Source organism: Equus caballus, chromosome 22 (genome assembly GCF_041296265.1).
Source record: "Equus caballus isolate H_3958 breed thoroughbred chromosome 22, TB-T2T, whole genome shotgun sequence".
Classification (NCBI taxonomy): Eukaryota; Metazoa; Chordata; class Mammalia; order Perissodactyla; family Equidae; genus Equus; species Equus caballus.
In genome coordinates, this window is record NC_091705.1 from 5,686,400 (window position 1) to 5,707,779 (window position 21,380).

The window sequence follows — 21,380 nt, forward strand, 5'->3', positions numbered from 1 at the left end:
AAGTCATTTTTGAAGGAAAGCAGAATACATGGCCTTCCTTTATGTTCCTTCAAACTACAGGTTTTCATGGTAGAGAAAAACAGCTATAGAAAACTCTCTGGGTCAAGCCAGTTTTCCTTTTTGTGGTCTGAACACGTAGCAAAAGTGTTCTGTGCACTGGAGATCCTGCTTCGGGTCTGATCTCCTTCATAGTAAAGTATAAATAAAAACCCTATCTATTGACTCATATTTTATAGACAGAAATTAAATGTGCCCTGTAAGAGTAAATTATTTCAAAGATTAAACAGAGGAGACTCTGTAAGCTATTTAACTACATACCATACCAGTGATAATATGGGTGGGAGATCAGATTCTTACTTCCATTTCTTTTCAAGACATTTATGATTCTATTTTTCTAAAGACACTAGGCTAGCATTTTTAGACAAAGGGATGATTTTAAACGTAGAGATCAACATGTACCCCAGCAAGAAGGAATAAACCATATTTCATGGTATATAAGCTTGCAAGGTTAAAAGAAACGTTCCTTAAAATTGATGATGAGTTTAAAACATAAACCTTAAGTTCCATCCCTCAGATAGGAGAAGGAATGATAATACCGCAAACCCCTGTTAGGGGATTCTAGAGCTGGGCTTGAGGTGGGGGAGGTGAGGGGTGTGGAAGATTCAGACAGAAGCAACAATAAAGGTCAGCTGGGCGGTGGGAGAGGAGTTGAGATGAGCAAAATAGGGAATAGAAATGAGCAAATGTTTAAGTTTTAACCTATTTATCGGTAATTTCCTATGAGCTTCTGGAAGAGCAGACCCTGTACATGTGATGAGTGAGCCACTGAGGGGGTTTTGGTTGCTTTTATTAACTCATTTGGCTTGTCTTCTGCCCTCCGACTGGACTGCTTGCTTCCCGGGGTCAGGAACGACATCTTTGGTTTTAGAGGATTTTGTTTTACCTGAACAATTCCTGCCTTACACTTTTGGACATTCGGTAAATGATGAAAGAATAGATATGTTAACTTTGCATTTCATGAGCCCTTCTTAAAGGATGTTGACATAATTTCTCCTGATTCAAATTATTTCAGTTGGTTCTTTTCCAGTTGCTTAAATGACCAAACAAATGATTCAGATATAATTAGAACTATTTAGGATTAAATTTGATCTTTCTAGTAAAAGCGATGTTATGTACATGCTCAGTTGGGTTTATACCATGATTCACATACAGTTATCAAGAGATCTTAAATACACAGTTTTGAGTTTTATGCATGGTGTTAATTGTTCCGTGTGTACAAAAAATTAGTTAAAATATAATTTTATCTGATATACATAGACTTGAGTTCTGTGTTTCCCATCTGGTTTGGTTTCTCTTATACACTTAGAATGAGTTAGAATGACTACAAAAGCATTATTGAAACTCATTTTCAATAATAGACCCAAATCGGAAGTCAGTAGAATTACAAATAGACCAGTAAACTAGAAAGAAGTCAAAATAAATAGAAATGATCTTTCATAATAAATGCAAGGTTCATGCTAAAATGAAACATGACACTATCTATGGTGAACTTTTTCTAATGATACCATTTCGTTTGGAGGTCACGTTCAACCGTCAGGATCATTAGCCTGGGCATCATTAGCCTGGTGGCAAGGTTTGGGCTTGTTTTCTTAATTCTGCTGCTGGTTGAAATTTTGAGCCTCTTTTCCTTAAATATCAGTTTCCTCAGGTGTAAAATGGAAGTAAATTACACAAACCTCTGCCTTCCTCAGCAGGCAAACATGGAAACTATTCATTTAAAAACGTCTACAAATACTTTGAGCTTTTCAGGCAAAGATGCTACCCGAGGTAAAATTGCACATCCTCTCTCCCATCTGCAATATGAAAGGCAAATCTTCGAAAAACACATTTTAAAAGGGCAAAACAATGAGCTCAATTTTCAGCTCCACACCCATGTATATATAGTTTTTCTTTCAGAAAGCTTCCAAAGACTTCAAAGGGAGCTCTGTCCATGCAAGGAAATGGAAGACGGAGAGGTTCAAAGCCATTAGGAATAGAATTGCTGACATTCTTAATAAGGCTACTTTTGCTTTATAAATGTAATTTTTTTCTTATTCCTCTCCATTCTCTCTTTTCTTTTTGAGAAGCCCTCTGTGTCCCAATTTTATTAAAACAAATGATGACAGATTGACAGTGCTATAGATATCAGCGTTAGTTTCAAAGTTCCCAAGTTTACCTCTCGGAGGGAAAGTATTGCAATATTTACCAAATAAAAAATGGGTTGGGAGATATAGACACCTACAAAAGAACCAATAAGTTGGAAATCTCTTCCACAGATACAAAACACAATTTTGAAAAGCCTTTCTGCTGAAATTATTAAAAGCATTCAGAAGTATGATGTGAACGCCATCACCTATGGCCCAGCAGAGCGTGAGAAGGCTGTCAAGAAGATGCCGTGGTTTTGAGCCTCGTTGTAAGAAGGATTCTCTTAACTTTTCTTTTTGTTGGGGAAGGTTCCCTTTTTTAGCTTCAGCACTTCAGAAAAATGCACGTTGTCCTGTCTACGGCATCTGCTGAAAGCAATGAGGACTCAAGGACGTGCTCTGCCTTGCTTTCTCAACATGGAAAAGGGCATACTCAAAACCATGCAACATGGGGCAAAGAGTGGGCTGTAGTTCCTGTGTGATCTGCTCACTGTAGCATTCCCACCATTGCAGCAGGCACACTCACACTTGTCAAACGCTTGGGAAGTGAATGAAGCACTAATCTTTTCTCTGCAAAATTATCAGTAGTACTACCTGTGAAGAATTATTATTTCTTTAAAGACAATGAAGACTTTAATTCCTTCACATTCTTCACTTTATCCCAGGCAAACAGTGGGAGCTTAATAGATTCTTATGGCATTCTCCCACATAGATTGAATCCTAGCTGAAGAAAGAGGGTTCCTGTATCAATTAGCTTTGGACTTGACTGCATACAACAGAAAACCCAGCTTAAACAGAAAACAGTAGCTTAAATAGAATAGAAGATACTTTCTCTCTTATGCAAAAGAAATCTGGAAATATGTAGTCCAGGGCCATTGAGTCAATGCCATAAACTTATCAAAGACCCAGATTTCTACCTGCCTAACTCTCCATCCTAGGGCAAGGCTTCTATCCTCAAGAACGGCCTGGCTGGCTGCTGGAGATGCAGACATCATGTCCTCATTGTAGGCAGCAGGAAGGAGAAGGGAGGAAAGAAAAAAATGACTTTCCTCCAAGCTGAGCCACTCCTTTTAAGCAGCCTTCCCAGACTCCCATTCCAATTACTTCTACTTCCATCTCAGTGGCCAAAACTGATTCATATGGTCATGCCAGATGCAAGGGAGGCTGGGAAATATATTTTCTTAGTTGGGTGCATTGCTGCCTTGAACAAAATTGAGGTCCCCTTACTAAGGCTAAAGGGAGGAATGGATATAGGGGGGAACTAGTGGTCTTTCTTAAGTTTCTGTAAGTTTCTTAAGCTTCTATAATTTATTCAGTACATTTCTTTAACTTCCATTTTTCTTATATTTCTCTTATCAAGTCCATCTGTTCCAATCTCACCTACACCCATATTCCCCACCTGGCTATTACCAGTATTTTGCAAACATTTTAAAAAGTTAACATTATTACCACCCTATGACACTTACTTGCAACCATTCTTATATATCTATATTACAAAAACAGTGTTTTGGAAGTTTAATTGAGTGACTTGATTGGATTTCATCAATTCTAAGATGCACATTTTCCCCACATTAGCATCCCTGAAATCAGCCTCACAGTCAATGTCATCTTAACCACTGTGCTCAGCCAGGTAGCAGCAGTGACACAGTTGTCCTTTCCTGGGCATGGGTGTCTTGGTCATAGCTGTTTGTTGTCATCACTTCTGGAGAGTCGTGTGTATTATGTGACAACATGTATTGAGTTTAACTGCTGCTGACAATGTCTTCAAAGAGATTACAGCGTGATTTGGCATTGAAATGAACACTTACTGTGTTCCCATAAAGGCCTGGAAACTGAGCAGCAGGGTGCAAATTTGATATTAGTGAAGCAAATATTAGTCATTGGAGGAATGGCTGTAATTCCACATTTTCTTGCAATGCACAATCGAGTGCTTTACAGGAGCAAATACAGGATGACAGATACCCACAAGTAGATGAAGTCGTGTTATCTTTGTTACTAAAACATGCAAAAGTTTTTTTCCCATCCAACCGCAAACAATGCAGTTGAAGAGAATGTAAATTGCCTCTCCTCTCTGAATAGATGAAAGAAATTTCAAAGCAATAAGACTTATACGACTGATTTACATTCCGTTCAGGACTCTCATTAAGACATTGTGTGACAGTTTAATTGGCCACATTTTTTTCTTAATGGCACATCAAATAAAGGTACATCTTATAATTGATAGCATCTTAGATTTGATAAAGGTGATTAATTCACTTGTTTGTAGTTAAATAATAGCCCTGAACAAGTAGCTCATATAATCATTAAAAATTTGATTGCTTTGATGCAATACATGAACACTGGCAAAGGAGATCCATTGTTGGCTTTTCGGTGACACAGAGATTCATTGATCCCCAATACAGGGCACGCTAGCACATGTACCAAGAGAAGCTCAAATAGCTCCACGTCCCTCCCGTCCCACCTAAAGAGTGTCAAGTGTTTAGAAATGTCCTCTGAGCCTCTGCAGCATTCTAATCAAATCCTGTCTGTCATGTTTCAGCTACTCGGCGCTCGAGGGATCACTATCAATGCAGTGTCAGCCACAAACTGGAGAAATGACTTCTCTGGCTGGACACACAGCAAAAGGCAGGAATGAAGCCAATCCATGGCAGGGAAATGGCTTGCAGAATTCATTACCTGACTTGCACTGTTCTAAAAGCACAACTTACTACTACATTACATATGTATCTCTTGAAAAAACAGACTGACAACATCTTAGGTGCCCAATCATTCTCACCTCCTCTTTCCTCGTGAAAGACCCCCTTGTAACGATGTAATCTGAAAATACTCAACTACAAAAGTGATGGAAGGCATTCTTCCTGTTAAATAATGTCATTCTGAAATGATAGCGTTTTCCTACAGGTATCCAAGGGCAAAAATGGTCCTCCGTATATTAAACACAAAATGCATATATGTTTATAATATAGAATTTGAATGTCTTAATAATTAGGTAAGGAATCAGAGAAATATATGAAATTATTGGTGATAAACGTATTCTCTTGAGATTTTTGTCAAATGAAAAGAGTTGTATTGTTTAGAGGATGGTTTCCGGAGAAGGTGTGAAGTATCATCTGTCTGAACATCGTTTGCTTAAAGAAAGAGGCCTTCAAGCCATCCTTCTCTTTCCATCCCAAATCATGACGGGTAGGATATGTGGTTTATCTGGGATGTATGAACAGTTGATATTTAGCCACAGGCTTTAAAATATTTTGTATTTAATATCCCAAAGTAGACTGGAATCTGCCCTTATTCCCATAGAAGCAATTTACAAATATATAGCAAAGAGTTACTATGTCATAGAGTCATTTCCCCAGCTGGAGAAGCAACTCTAGAAAAGAAATATTTCAGTGAAATCAACCTTCGAGCAACAAGGCCAGTCTAACTCGTTGGTGGATCAGGCAGTTGTATATACGGAGCAATTCTGAGGACATGAGGATAGCCCAGCCAGTATCCCAATCCCTGAAATTCTACCGTCAAAGTTTTAACCCAGAGCTTAATTCAACAATTGCAATTCAGCAAATACACACTGAACACCTACCATGTGCCAAGCACAGGCCTAAGTGCTGAGGTAAGAATGAGGCCTGGTTTTTGTCTTTAAGGAATTCTCATCAGGACAGGAGACAGACACATAAACAGATACAATGCAGCACATGTGATAAGGGCAGTGTATTGCTGTGTAACAAGTCAATCCAAAATTGAGTGGATGAAAAGAACAAGCATTCATTCACCTCCTGATTCTGTGGGTCAGCAGCTAGGCTGTGCTGAGCTCGGCAGGGCTTCTGGGACCCAGCTGGGAAGCTGTGCAATCAGCTGAAGTTTGGCTGGTCTCGGATGTCAGGGAAGGCTTCTTGGAGAAAGCGACAGCTGAGCTGGATTTAGAAGGATCAATAAGATATTCCAGGTGGACAAGGGACAGAACAACTTCTGGATGAGAGGGAAAGGCCAGTGCGAGGGTCTGGAAGGGTGACAGTCCCACTGAGGTACAGATCAGTCTCTATAACAGCACTTTCAGATGATGTCCCCAGAGGGCAGAATGGTCCTGCCTGGCAATATGGGAAGCAGAGACAGAGGGGACACAAGAGGAGGAGGAAGGGTCAGGAGAGAAGGCTGGGAGAGACAGCTGATGACCAACTGCATCCTTGCCGCCACCTCCCACCTGCAGGCATGGAATAAGACAAGAACTGTCTATTCTCCCAGAGCAAAAGCTGGCTGCTCAGCTCGGGTAATGGCTATTTGTACCACTAGTTTAGGCTTTTGGTTCATTTGCTAGGAAAATGACAGCAGTGGAAGAAAAGAACTCATTTCCTGAGAATGTCTGTCCAAGCAAGCACTATTCCACAGAAACAAGTCTTCAATCTTGCTGTCTCCCTGAAATTTCTTTCTTTTTCCTCCTGGATATCTTCACCACACTCTTGCATGCTCCATAAGCAAGCTAAAATGCATGCCTCTATTTAAGGTGTGCCTTCATGAACACTTTGAGTCTTTCAATTAGGTTCATTATTTCTGTTAACATCCAATTGTATCTCCGAGTTAGTCTGAAGAAATTAAGCATCTCTCTTTCATCTCAACACAAACAATGGTTTGTATTCTCTTTCACATGACTTTAAAATTCTGCACGCCAAAAGGTTCACTCAGCTTTTGAAGAGCAATGCACAACGATTGTTTTGAAAGAATAAGCCTTTCTGAAAATTCCTATGGAGAATGCCAAGGCTAAAAACAAAGTTCAAAAGAATTTGGTCAGAATCAATGGGATAGCCTCTTGGTTCAAGGCAAGGACTTGCACGGAGGATAAAACAAATCCAGCTTCTTTTTAAATGGAAATGAAAAGAGAGCTTGGTAGAGAGCTAAGCAGAAACCTCAACAGGAAGGAAACTGAAATATGATAAATGGGAGTGGCCAGTGCTGAGCAAAACTAGAGACACATTTTAACAAAACATGGGGAGTTAATTTCAGCCGTTCAGATATTTTACATCAGACCAGGGAAAGTAAATGTCTTGGTTCCACTGCTGTTTCTTGTGGAAAGAACAGCCCATTGCACAGAAAAAATTGGTATAGAAAATTTCTACTTTTTTTTCTTCTCCTCATTCTTTGAATCAATTCCTGATGGTTCTGACAGCACTTTTTAGAAATACTAATTCCATGCTTTCAACAGAAACTTTTCCAAAATATTAGGTATTTAAAATATCTGAACTTACCAAAACACACACACACACACACACACACAGAGAAATAACAATCCTGCTATAATTAATTAGTACAAAAGGCCATGCCATGCCTGGGAGGCCTAAAAGGGAAGCTGGCTTGCCACTCATGAGGGAGCCACCTAAGGGATGGCAGGTGTGACTTTCAGGGTGTCTGAGACTACACACACAAAATCAAGCAGGAATCCTTGGGAAAATGTTCCCCTTCGCTCACTCTGTTATATATTCAAACAAAAACTATTTTTTTAAACCCCTAAAATCCCTCTTGGTGAGATGGAAGGGAATAGGCAAGCATACTGCACTGTCTTTACACCTGTGCACCACTGACATCGCGCTTCAGTGCAAAGACAGGCTCCGCACTTTTAATTTGTCACATGCATGTCAGCGGTAAACAGTCCCAGCGTTCGTGTTAATGACACCATCTGGCGCCTCCCATAACTGTGTAGCATTCAGCTTCCAAACAAGATGTAATGGCAGCAACACATGAAACCCACTGACATTTACAGTAAGGAAATTTATTATCAGTCGTCGGTTTGGTATAAATGTGTTTGCATGACTGCTGGGGCTATAAAATCGTCACCTTTGCCAGGCAAGAGAAGGTGCAATAAATAATGGATTTTAAGCCATGCATGTACTACCAAATCATTAAACATTTATCACACAGGCACAATAGCATCTTAAGCAACAGTTACCACTTGAAAAATTAATGCCACTTATGAGGGTTAAATGAAAACCATTTAGTCTAAGCTTTAATGATTTTTAATATGGTTCAGAATAGAATACAAGGATTTTTTAATTTTAATTTTTTAGTTGAATATGATATATATATATATATATATGTAAATAGCTCTTTTATAACAATTTTCTTTTGAGGAACAACCACTCTGTGCTCTTTTGTTAAAAAAATATTCAAAAATATAAACTGAAAAGTTTCTTGAAAAAAAGAATTATTGTTAAAAGCTTTTCAAAACTAGAAATGACAAAAGAAAGGTTCTTTAGGAATCAAATGGTATCCTTCCCTTTAAAACCCTTAATGGGTTAGTCAGTTATGGTAGCAATTAAATCTCTTTAATTTTGAATTGCGGAGACAAGTAAATTTAAAGTCAAAACCAACCAAATCCCTCGAGTAATCTAGCCACAGTTGTCCCCCATTACTGACTCAAAATGCTCTCCCAACAGGGCGCCCAGCAATTCTCTCCTATACGCTTCTTCTATGGCTATCCATTGCTTTAAAAAAAAATCCATGGAAATAATTCAAACTACAGATAGATTGGGAGACGGCTATTGGCTTTGTAGAGGATTTATCAAAGAATACTGTTGGACTCAAAGGAACAAAGTGAAACCTAGGTGGGAACTAGTTATTTATTATCTTCCTGGACACAGAACAATGAAGGTGGGAAGCCAGTGACCGCCCTGACACAACCTCCTCAGGCAGGAGGTCAGCCAGCAAGCCACGCCTGGACCAAGACAGACTGCTCAAGAGGCTCTGTCACGCGATGCTGCAAGGAGGACAGATTCTTAAAACAACACAACCTCAACATGTAAAATGATCACCTAGCAAGAGGAAACAGAGTAAGTCCTATTTTTAGTGAGCAGCATTGTTTAAAAAAAAATAGCTTTAGGCAGAAGTCAAGAAATGACTGACTTAGAGATTTCTAGCTCAGTTTGTGAGTGAAGTTTAATTCCATGTTGAGAGCTGTTTTGTAGTTTTATGGGCTGCAACACTCTGATTTCCCTCTCTCAACTACCCCCACCCCTTCCCAGGCACACACCCTAACAGCAACCAGGTGAGAGCTCTCTGGGTGGTGTATCCCTGTAGGGAGGCAGAAGACAGTCTACAGAACACATCAGGAGGCCTGCATGGAACCCCTGCTCCTGACCATTGAATCAGTGGAAGGAAGTGTCAATAATTTAGTGCCTTCATCTCCAATAGTGACTGTCATCCAAAGGGGTCTAGGGGACTACCCCCTCTGTGTGCCTTAGGATTGAAATCTGAGGTTTTGTCAAGACCTTAAGTCTGCGATGTTGGTTTCCCCAGTTGTCAGGAAGAACCCCTTTGGTGAGCACTGTCCTTTGGAGAATTAGGCTCGGGGTGGCGACACAGGAGTGGAGAGATCACTGCGATGCCCCCTCCATAAAAACACGCGTGCGTCTCTCTGCTGGTTGCAAGTCATGGGAGGAGAACTTCAGAGTCTGGCCTGGGCAAACAGAGGGGTGGGTGGCCACTTGCCCTCCATTGTCTCCTTATTGGAGGAAGTCGCCTGAGTTCCCTCTGTGTTCCATAAGTCTCTGTTACACAAAGGAAACACTCTAGTGACTAGCTCTGGTGGGATTACGTGGAAGTTAACCCAACCCACTGGGACTCTTGTACTGTTATGAAATAGTATGCATTGCTTGAGCCTTGATGTTAAAACACAAGCACCAAGTAGGGAAATTCTTCTAAAGCAGTTTGTCTGTCCAACATTCTATGAAAGGGTCACTCACAGTTGTCCTGTCCTTCCGTCTGTCATCAATTAATGTAGATATTTCCTAGAGTTCTGGCCGGTATACTACATGTTCTGGAAATGACTATTAGGACTCTCTCAGTGCTAGAGAATCAAAGAATAACATCAAGAAGGCCTTGCTCATTTCGTTCAAAGTTGTGTCAGTTCCTATACTTTGTTAATCGCTCTGCCTCTCTACACTATGTGTGTGTGTGTGTGTGAGAGAGAGAGAGAGAGAGAGAGAGAGAGACAGAGACAGAGACAGAGAGACAGAGACAGACAGAGACACAGAGAGAGACAGAGCTCCATGGCACAAACAGCTCTCCTGAGGGTGTGATACAAGGCGACAGCCTGAATGCAACTGTGAAACGAAAACACAGTGAACAATGAGGGAAGAGAAACAAAAAGCAATTCAACAGATGCATGTCATTTTTACTCTTCAATGTGGATCAGTTTTTCTTGTTAATTATATCACCTATTCTTTCCTTATATTGATAATTACATAATTACATGAAACAGATGGGTGACAGAATGCACCCAGATGGTGAGAACGTAAACAGGCTTACAAATTGCTTATTCTTGAACATATTATAAAGAATTATTTAATAATACATAGATTTCTATACTCTACACATCTGTTAAATAGAGCCTTCAAAATAGCGGTTACTTTGTCATTTTTTCTTAAACAGACACAATGCCTTCCCTAGGAATTCCTGGAAGCCAACTGCCATCTAGGTAAAATATTTAACCTTTTTCAAATACTTGGATATTGAAATTCTAAACTGTTATCTGAGTCCACCTGGGTTTTCCCCCTCTTTTTTAAAAATAGAAATCATCATTTCAAGGGAAGTTAGAAGCCCACGAAGCTCCAGCTCTGCTGTGAGCAAGCTGTGGAAGGTTGAAAAGAAGGGGAGGATTTGTTTTAAGAACATAATTGGAAATGTTTTAATTGCATCTGATGGGCTTCCTGCATGAAATTCGTTAAAATTTTAAATTAAAATTCTTTAAGATAACTACGAAATAAAAGTCAAAGCACCCACGCTGGGTCCTTGGGTGTGTGCCAGGGGAAGCGTGCCCCTGTCAGAGTGGATTCTCACCCAGGGACCAGAGGCAGGCCCGGGGACAGGCTGGGTTTCTGAGGAGGATCAAGGGAGAAGTGAAGCGAGCTCCTTCTTCCTGGCCCTCACACCCGCTTCTGCCCCTTAAGATCAGGTCTCTGCTTAAATGACCCCTACCGAGAGGTCTTCCAGGCCCCTCCACCCTCCACGGCCTCCTGGGCTTTCTTCTTGCTGCCACCTGGCACAGGGCATCCTTGTCTGTCTGTCCGTTGTCTGCCTCCCTCACTAGAACGCAGGCACCAGGCAGCAGGGATCTGTCCAAGGTTTTACTGCTGCAGCCCCAGTGCCAAGAATGGGGCTCACCATGTGGTCAGCAGATGATAATTACTGACAGAACGAACAACGTAAATTAAGTCTCCACCTCCACGCTTTCTAACCAGCGATGCAGAAGAGGCCTTGGGCCCAGGGTGAGGAAGGAGCCGGGGCAGAGAGCCTGCCCACACAGGGGCAGGGGGTGAGTCTACAAAAGGCAAATCCAGACTTGGTGTGTCTCAGAGTCGTGGACAAGGAACAGGACTCCTGGAAAAATGGTGTGGTGGGGGAGAGAAGCAGGCTCAGGGAGGCACAAACCCTCCTGGCTCATGGTGGAGCAACCTGGACAGGGGAGGCGGGCCGAGGAACGGAACTCCACGAAACTAGGCTGCTGTCACCCTCTGTGCTCTGGGAGTTGAATATGCGTAGACGTTCTTGGAATGTGGAATGTGAGCCCTTCTCCAGGGCCATTTTTGGATGGTGATGGTATGTATTCTGTGTCTGTGAGAGAGAGACAGAGACACAGAGAGAGATGGAGACAGAGACAGAGAGGTTCATAAGAAGCATCTGAGAAGACATGGGTTTGAAATCTAACTCTGTGGTTTATCGGCTGTATATTCTTGGGAAAATTACAAAACCTCTGCATGCCTGCTTCCTCATCAGCAAAATGGCAATAAGAAGAGTCCCTAGACCATAGGTGGTTGTGGGAATTCGATGAGCTAATTCTTATAAAGAATATAGAATAGCGCCTTTTACATGGAACACTTAACAAATGCTAACTATTATCAATATTTCTCCTGACTTAGGTTGGTTGTTCTCACTTTTAGCACACTTTTTTATTTGAAAAGAAATATGAGACTAATTGAAATGCATTATGTTCTATTTTGCAAAGGCAACAATATTAAGAAAAAAATTTTTAAATCCCCTCTAATATTAGCACTAAACACAACAATTTTTGTTTGTATATACTTCCTTCCTGTTTTTGTCATACACATGCATATTTCTACATGGTTGAAATAAATCCATATTTGAATAGCAACAACAACAAAAAGCATTTGGTTACTCAGGGCCTGGAGATTCTTTTGGAATTTGGGCTTGGCAGGCTGTATCCCCCATCTGCTCTCCAGTGGAGGTGGGTCCCCAGAGGGCAGGCCAGCTGGAAAAGAGAAGCCAGGCCACTCGTGTTCCATCTCTCTTCATGCTCAAGGGAAGCTGGATGTCAGCGTGGCAGCCCTGAGCTAGGCCAAGGGTGACTGGACCCCAGGCAACATCCTCCAGAACAGACAGCTGTCAGCGCAGAATGCACAGGGATCAGGGAGGCAGTGGGAACATCCTCATGAGGAGTCGAGTCAGGCATCTCCACCTGAGAAGACAATAGGGATGGAGAGCCAATGGCCTGGGCAGGTCACTGGGCATGGAGTCGAGCCCAGCCACCCAAACTCCTTCAACCTCTGGCATTTGCTCCTGCCTTTGAGGTGAATCCAATCATCCAGGTGTGTATCTGTCTCTGTGTCTCTATCAATGACGTGGAGGAGTGGTGAGCTGTTAGAAGTCACATGGCCTGACGGGCCACTAGCCATGGTACTACCAACACAGAGTGACCCAAGATCCAGTGTGTGGCGAGCAAAGCTGTTTAGGAAACAAAATAGTTGTCCGTTGTATATAATTCCATGGGACACTATCGGGCCATCTTTGTGACCTGCTTACAAATTGCAACTTCTGATAGATATGCCCGGTTCAGTTTTTTAAATAGGTGATCAACCACCTCTGGTTTCCTGGAAGCACCACACTGAGGATCAATAGATGGCGGTGAACACAGAGGTAGTTTTGGCCAGCAGAGCTTCACGATGGTGACCAGAAAGTGCTGCCTGAGACGGACTCCCCGGAAGCATAGCTCCTTTCAGTTAAAGACACAAACTACCATAAAAACCGTGATTATAATGACTACCATGGTGATCATTTCAAGGCGCTGAATTATATTAAAAAACAAGACAGAACAAACAAAACCTGGGACATTACTGAAGAGCACGAGAAGGAGAAGCAACAGTGTAGCACGTAATTCATGTTTATTCCTGTGGGTTTCAGCCGCCTGGATGGCCCGAGCCCGCCTGCACTGTAGCTGAGTCATGTTTGATATCGCCAACAAGCAGCAATAAAAAACCTTTATGGCTCCCACGTTATTTCCATATCTTATTTATTCTATTTTTTTCTTTCTGTTTTTAAGTCTTCCTTTTTTTCTTCTTACTTATTAACCTGGTTACTACGGAGATCATGACATCAGTAATCTTGACTAAGCTTAACGGTCTTGAGGCCACATCCAGGTTTGGATACTTCCTTGGAAGAGGTTCCACCCCAGTGAACAGCCCCAGCCTGAGGCCCGAGGCTTGAGGGCTCCAAGCTGCCTGTCTGAAGGCGGCGCCGTGCGGGCCAGACAGAGGGCAAACTGTGCTTCCTTGGCCTGGGGCAGCCTGGTGAGAAGGAAGGCCGCTTCTCCCGACAAGCAGTGCTTCAGCGCCCAAGGCCTAGGGAATCCTTTGCCTCTGATGAACACAAATGCCATTTCCCTTCAGACTTGGTGAGTGTGTAAACAATGATAGTAACTAAACTCAGATGGCTTTATGAAAATTACTGAATTTTGGAAGACTTTTAATCTGCCTGACCTCGATTTGAATGTAAAACCTGTCTAGGTTCTTGGGGGTTTTTTTCCCCTAATCTTTCACATCTTCAAAGACAGCATATCCTATCTTTTTTTAAATTAGAATTTATTAACAAGATTCAACATCTAAAAGCGTCCATGAAAAGATCTAAAAATTGCTTATAATACCTTATAATATATGCATTTATTGACGTAAAATCAATTCATAATGAACGGAGCAATGTTTTTATAATTCTTCCCTGGGCCAGAGGAGCGAGCCAGCCTCACAAGGGCCCTTCTTGGCCTCCAGTCCGTGTGTACAATCATGCGCCACATCACGACATTTCGGTCAACAACGGACCACAGATACAGCAGTGGTCCCATAAAATTAGTACCATACAGCCTCAGTGTGTGGTAGTCTATACCACCTAGGTTTGTGTAAGTACTCTTAGGATGCTGGTACAATGATGAAACTGCCTAACGACGCGTTTCTCAGAACATATCCTTGTCACTAAGCAACGCGTGACTGTATATTACTGTTATCATCATAGGGGGGTACGATCTTATATTAACAGAAGAATTTCATTCTTTCCAAGTCCCTGTTGACTCATTACCCCTCCCGGCCCCTCAGGCATCAACCAGGGGACACCAGCCACTGGGCAGACAGGCCACAGGAGAACAAGCAGGTCTGTTCTCTGCTTTTCGTTTCAAGGCAGATAGCAGGCTGCAAGGTTTTTGAGTACCAAAAGTCAGAGTTGATGCCTCAAACAACAGATTTCGGAAGAACACTTTGCGATAGCAGAGTCTGTTATCCCAAGACCAGAAGGAGGAGGAAAGTCAGAGGGAAAGTAAGAGGCCTCTCCTGGCCTCTGGTTAAAGCCATGAACATAGAAGGAAAGGGCAGGGTCCCCACAGACGTTCTGGAGAACTTAGGAGTAGAGGATTCTGTGCCTCATGGAGATGGCCCTGCCATCTGTCCTGAGGAGGGTGCACTTGGCTGAGGGGGGGCGCCAGGGCAAGAGAGAAGATGAGGTAGGTCATGAGCTTCCCAAAGCTCCAAGAGGTATAGGAGGGAGGGGGAGAGAGAGAGAGCATGCTCCAGCGATGGGACGCCGGACGCACAGTGTTCTTAAGGCTACGAAGAGAGAATGCTTCCACTGCAAAAAGGGAGGGCTGGCTAGAGACCTAGATGGCAAAATAAGGGCCGGCTGAGGACAAGCCGAGGTTCTGAAACCCAGTGGATGCCTGTGAAGACGGGCACTACCTGAGCACCAGACAACTGTTCCCCCAACCGCGTCCCTGCCCTCCTGAGGCCATGACACTCACACGACTGCAGAGGACAGGGATGTCTTCTCCAGCCAAAAAATAAAAGACAGACAATTGCTGAAAGGACTCCTTTACATGTTAAACAGTTATATCCACCTGGAATGGAGGGAGGTTATTTTTGCCCCAGCAGGTGGAATGGAGGCTCAAGCAGAGACTCAGTTGAGTTAGAGGAAAATGGGAGACTCTGCCATTCTGCACACTTGATTATCTGTCTTAAAAAGCTGTATCTGACAATTTAAAAGAAAGAGTTCTCTGCACGCGGACGGTGTAGTCAGATAAGGCCACACACTGCAAAGAGAAATCGTCTTTCTACAGTCAGAATTACAAGTTCTCATTTTCAAATTCTAAAATGTTATGCTTTTTGATTAAAGAGATAGTGGCTTTACCTTTGACCTAGCAAAACCGTTTCTAGGAATTTACTGAAAGCAAATCATTATGGATGTGCTCAAAAATGGTAAGAATGGGCATTGTAGCATTGTTTATAATGAAAAAAATTTGGATAAAGTCTTAAATGACCAGCATTAGGAACTGGCTACAAACAGCAGCGGTGAATCCTGGCATCTGGCGTCAGCACGCTGCTGTGCAGAGCCTCAGCCTACAGCTGTGTGGCCTCGGGCAAGCTGATGTCACAGAGGACATCTGAGGCATGAAGACAATGGATGCTGCATTCCAAAGGAGTTCCTCTTGTAAAAATGTCAAAGCAGGTGGGCAAGCACCAGTTAAATGACTTTTAAACCCCTCATTCACAATCAAGATATGAAAGGATTATTTTAGAAGAATGGATGTAAGAGAGGATTTTTCTGGGTGTTTCCTCAGTGAGGACTGTTGATGTGCTTTGGGCCACATGCCACTCCACTCCTAAGAGGAGAGGTGGGGGTTGTCTCGTCTTCCACTTCAAGTTATAAGAAAAGGGTTCAGGGGGCCTCAGAGACCCTCACCTGAGTCCCACAGCTGGTGGACACAGTGGACTGGTGTGTGATTCCTGCCCAAGAAATCTAAAAGACACGACAGTCAGGCCAGCTGCCGCTGGGTGAGCTGAAGGGAAAGCGGCCTGCGCTGGCAGAGTCCCAAGCCACACAGGCATGAGCTTTCATTATATGTTCTTCCTGTAGGACCACCCCCTGGGGTAAACAAGACCAGGCTGCATGCACAGCTGGAGGGCGTACTGCCTGCATTATGGGGGTGCAGGTGGCAGGCCCCCAGTGACAGGCACCTCTGAAGAAGCTCCACACATGGGCCAAGAGAAGAGGGGTCTGGCCAACCCAGCAGGAGTCATCCATGAGAGTAGAGATCGAGTGCAGACATGCCCACCCCCCAAACGCTCCCCAATCCTGACCTCAATTTCAGAAGGACCAGAAATACGGCTAAATAATAAGAAGAAACTAACTAATGGGCTTTAAAAAAAAAACAGCTAAATAAGCGAAACGGATGCTAAATAAGTGGGGGGCAGGGCGAGTTAGAGAGCGAGAAAGCCCCCTCCCTTCCCCCGCTGCCGGCTTCAGCAGTGGGAGGGGATCCAACCTTTGGGTGAAAATTGAGTTTTGATTATTACACGGAATGAAACTGGACATTTTGTGGAATTAAGACCATGTTTTTGTGATTTGGAGTGACCCACACAAATTTAATTACCTAAAATGGACCAGAAAAGTCACAGGACTTGCCCACTTCCCATGCGGGTGCAAGAGAAAGCCTGGCCACACCGAACATATTTACAGGGTGTCGGGAGACAGAAATCAAGTGACTTCCTTATTATTCCCATTAGTCTTGCCGGCTTAGCGTTCAGTTACATAATCGAACCTCTCCTGACCTCAGTTTCCCCCACTGCAAAATGGGGAAAATGACACACAGCCTCTGTGAGAACGCAGCGAGACGATCCCCGAAAGCTCCTAACAGCGCGCAGCCCAGAGAAGGCGCTCAGCGAGGCGAGGGACTGCCGGCGGAGAGACAGCGCAGCCCTGCGCACGCACCGGGGGACACTCAGGGACACAAACACGTTCCTGAGGACCTAGGAGAAACGGGGCGATTCAAACCTCCCTTCCCATGACGCCAGGGTTAACTGCATATTTTTTTCACAGAAAATAATCTAGAAATAAAAACACCGAAATATTAACAAAGGCCATCTAGAGATAGACGATTACAGTTTTTTAATTTTCTCTATTGTTTTTTCCTAAAAGTTCTGCCATAAATATGTACTGCTTTTGTAACAATGTATTTTTTTTAGTCAAGGGGAAAAGATGTAACTTCCCTAGGCAGCATCTGCAGCTCTAATTGTCCCCTTTGTCATTTTATATCCCCAGCTACTTTAAAATACACAAAGCACAGCCTCCTGTTGGCGCTGCCATGCTTTTCCTCCCTGAAGGCAGATTCTGAAGAAGCCACTTCGCTGCAAAGGCCAGTTACTGCCCGGGGAGCTCAGGTCCACCCAGGAGCCTGGCTTGGCTGCAGCCTTCCGGAGCCGCAGCAGCAGGCAGCTGATGTATCCCGAGGCACTTCTGGACCTCCATGGCATTCATTACCCCGGCTCTGTAGGGAACAGAATGCATTTTTTTTCCTCCTACTGGGTTGTTTTGAGAACCCCATCAGCATCCAAGAAAGCCTCAGGATTTTTTTTTTTCTGTTGGGAGCTGCGGCGGCTTTTTTTAAGAGCAATAACACTACTAAAGGTGGACCGAAACAAAGGACATGCTGGTGGCTTTAAAAAACAGGAAGTCCTCCATTTCACTGCTGTGGTTTCCATGGGCATTTTCTCTGCTGCAGGAGCCCTCCTAAGTGTCTGTGCAGGCCCACGGGAGGCTGATGAGCCAGACGGGGCGAGGCAGGGAAGGTAAGAGCAGGAGAGATTGCAGTTTGGAAAAATCTCTCCTTTTAAAAGAACTGAAGCTTTTACTAGTGGTGTGCTGTCAAATATGCGTATGCAGCTCTCTCCGAGTGGTGGGAAAGCTCCCTCCTGATACTGAAGGAACAGTAAGGCACGCCCCTGCCCATCCATGGCCTTGAGTCGGCCAGCACTTCACCACTTACTAGCCAGAATGCTGGGTCTGATCTAAGAGGGAGACAAGGTAAAATGGTGCAGTCACTTTGGAAAATAGTTTGGCACTTGCTCAAAATGTTAAACATAGAGTTACCATATGCCAGCAATTCTACTCCTAGATATATACACCCAAGAGACATGAAAACATATATCCACATAAAAACCTGTGAACAAATGTTCATAGCAACATCATTCCCAGGAGCCAAATAGTGGAAACAACTCAAAAGTCCAGCAACTGATGAATGGCTCAATAAAATGTAGTATATCCATACAATAGAATATTATTCAACAATAAAAAGGAATCAAGTGCTGATACATGCTACAACATGGATGATCCTTGAAAATGTGCTAAGTGAAAGAAGCCAGTCACAAAATACCAAATATTGTATGATTCCCTCTAAACAACATGTCCAGAATAGGCAAATCCACGGAGACAGAAAGTAAATTAGTGGTTATCTAGGGCTGGGGGTGGGAGGACAGGGAGTGACTGCTAACAGGTTCCTTTTGGGGGGACAAAAATGTTCTAACTCTGTGAATATACTAAAACCAATAAATTGTACAACTTAAACTGGTGAGTTGTACGGTATGTGATTTATATCTCAATAAAGATGTTGAAAAGAGAGAGAGAGGGGAGGGGAGAGATTGAAAGAGAGAGGTAATCGTCCTACAATATTTATTCTAGAAAATGAGGATAAGATGTAGGATTGCTTTTTGACAATACCGAGATGTTAAGAACTAACTTTACTTTTCACAATTTCTTCTCTTATCACACTCTAAAGACGTCATTTTGCCACTCTATCAAAGCCCAATTTCTTTTTTTTTTTTTTAAGATTTTATTATTTCCTTTTTCTCCCCAAAGCCCCCCGGTACATAGTTGTATATTCTTCGTTGTGGGTTCTTCTAGTTGTGGCATGTGGGACGCTGCCTCAGCGTGGTTTGATGAGCAGTGCCATGTCCGCGCCCAGGATTCGAACCAGCGAAACACTGGGCCGCCTGCAGCGGAGCGCGCGAACTTAACCACTCGGCCACGGGGCCAGCCCCAAAGCCCGATTTCTAAACAACGTCCAGGGCTTGTCAATCACCTCATCAGTGCACATCCTGTCCATCCCTCACCTCCCAAGTAAACCTCCAGCCACTCATCCTGGGCATTTACTCGAGCACTTTCTATAAGAATACTGTGAAGCCACACATAACGTGGAACTGCATCTTGAGAAATTTATAACGAAACCTGCACATGGGATTACAATATTTTTCCTCCTTTACCAGCAATTTCAAAAGGTTTATAACAACAAACTGATGCAACAGAGAGAGAAGTGCAGACAGCCTGGATCAGATGGTGTCCAAAAACTGACCCTGGCACACCTACTGGGACCCATATGTCTGCTCCTCCCCAGCCAAGCCCAGCCAGGGTCAGGCTGGCGCTGGATCAAACCCCACAGTGGAGGACTCAGCCAAGAGGAAAACCCAAACTGCTCTGGGGGAAAGCCAATTGTCTGTGGGTCACTTTTTGATGAGGTAGCTGGTGCCAAAAATCTAGGAGATTCCAAAAGGTCTCTGTCAAGCCATCTTCCTTTTCTGTGGTTTGTTTTTCCTATAATGACTCATGATATCAGCACTTCAGTGTTTTAGATAAGAGAGTATATATGTAGTGGTTGAAGGTAGAGATTTAGCAGCCAACTGCCTGGGTGTGAAGCTCTGTCAGTGAATTAGCCCTTGGACAAGTCATTTACCCTCCCTCCCAGCAAGCCTGTTTTCTTTAGGTGCATTGAGGTTGACAATAGCAGTAACTATTTACAAGGGCTGATGTGAGGGTTAAATGAGATAATTCATGGGGAAGCCTTTAGCAAGAGCTCATACATGTCAGCAGCAGTAGTTGTTATTACTCTGTAGCCTTCCTAAGAGGGAGGAATTATGATGATAATGAGAATAAACCACTGATTTATAAGTCATTCTGAAGAATGTATACATATTATGTATATACCGAACTAGGTAGTGTTCAGAGAACTGGGAAAAAATGACCACAGAACTTGTATTCTTTGTTTGGAGGAAAAAAAAAGAGCTCATGAAGGAGTTTATATAAATTTATTCTAAGAATCTCAGAGAAAAGGGTTCACCATAAATAGGAAGAAATGCATTTACCATAGGTAGTATAAATACAGAGAAAATGGCTGAGAAATGACTTGAAAAAGCAAACTTGACTCATGGCAGTGATTGAAAGTGGGTTAATTTCATTTCAGGAAAATATCGCCATAGTCACATTAATAATGACCAGTGTATATAGGGTGCTGAAAAGTATGGGTTTGCACTTCCAGAAACCCTGACCAAGGAGATGCTAAAGAGCTGATTTTAACACACATACACACACGTACCACAAGTACAACCACCAAGGGAAGTCTAACCATGGGCAGTGAGAGTGTCCAGGTTTAAGGAAAGGGGCTGGGAAACAATGAAGCTGGGAAAATCCAGCAGGTGCTGGGAGAATAATGCAATTTCCTAGGGCAGCAGATGTACAAGTGAAACAGTATCCAGTAACAGTCCATCAGATGGTAATTATAGCTGGACTGGGGAAGAACAGCCGAGATGAAAAGGGACAATTCAAAGGGTAACTGAATGCCAGTGAGTGACATCTTCCTGAGAGATCACATACCAGGAAAAAGCAGGCCAGCACTTAGCTCTTAGAAGAGGGGTTAAATAAACCGTCATTTTTCCTTGCAGAAGCACAAAGGGAAAGTGAAGGCCTCAAAGAATTCATTAGTTGAGATTTAAACAGACCATCACTAATAAACAACCTCTCCCCCAAAATAACAACAGGCGCAGATCGAAAGTAAGATTCCTCAGGAAAAATGATGAATTGATTTTGTCCCAAAAAATTCTGAAAAAGAGAGAGAGACGTGAGTCCACACTATAATTCTGTGAACACTATAAACCAAGAGGAAGCACTGAAATGAATGGTGGGAGCAGTTATTGAGACTGAAGAAAGGGCAGGAGCTGTTGACGTTCAAAGCAGACTTTCTGGTGTTTAATATGACAAATAAGAGTCACTTTAAATCCTAGCTTTCAAAGGAAATGGTGCCTTGGACCAAACACATTCCCTCCCAAGGGATTCCGCAGG

The 21,380-nt window shown here is 43.0% G+C and overlaps 1 protein-coding gene across 6 annotated transcripts in view; it reads right to left on the bottom strand.

Annotated features, from left to right (window-relative positions):
- CFAP61 (cilia and flagella associated protein 61) overlaps window positions 1-21,380 on the bottom strand; it is a 294,815-nt gene that overhangs the window by 128,771 nt on the left and 144,664 nt on the right. The gene's annotated exons all lie outside the window — the stretch shown is intronic.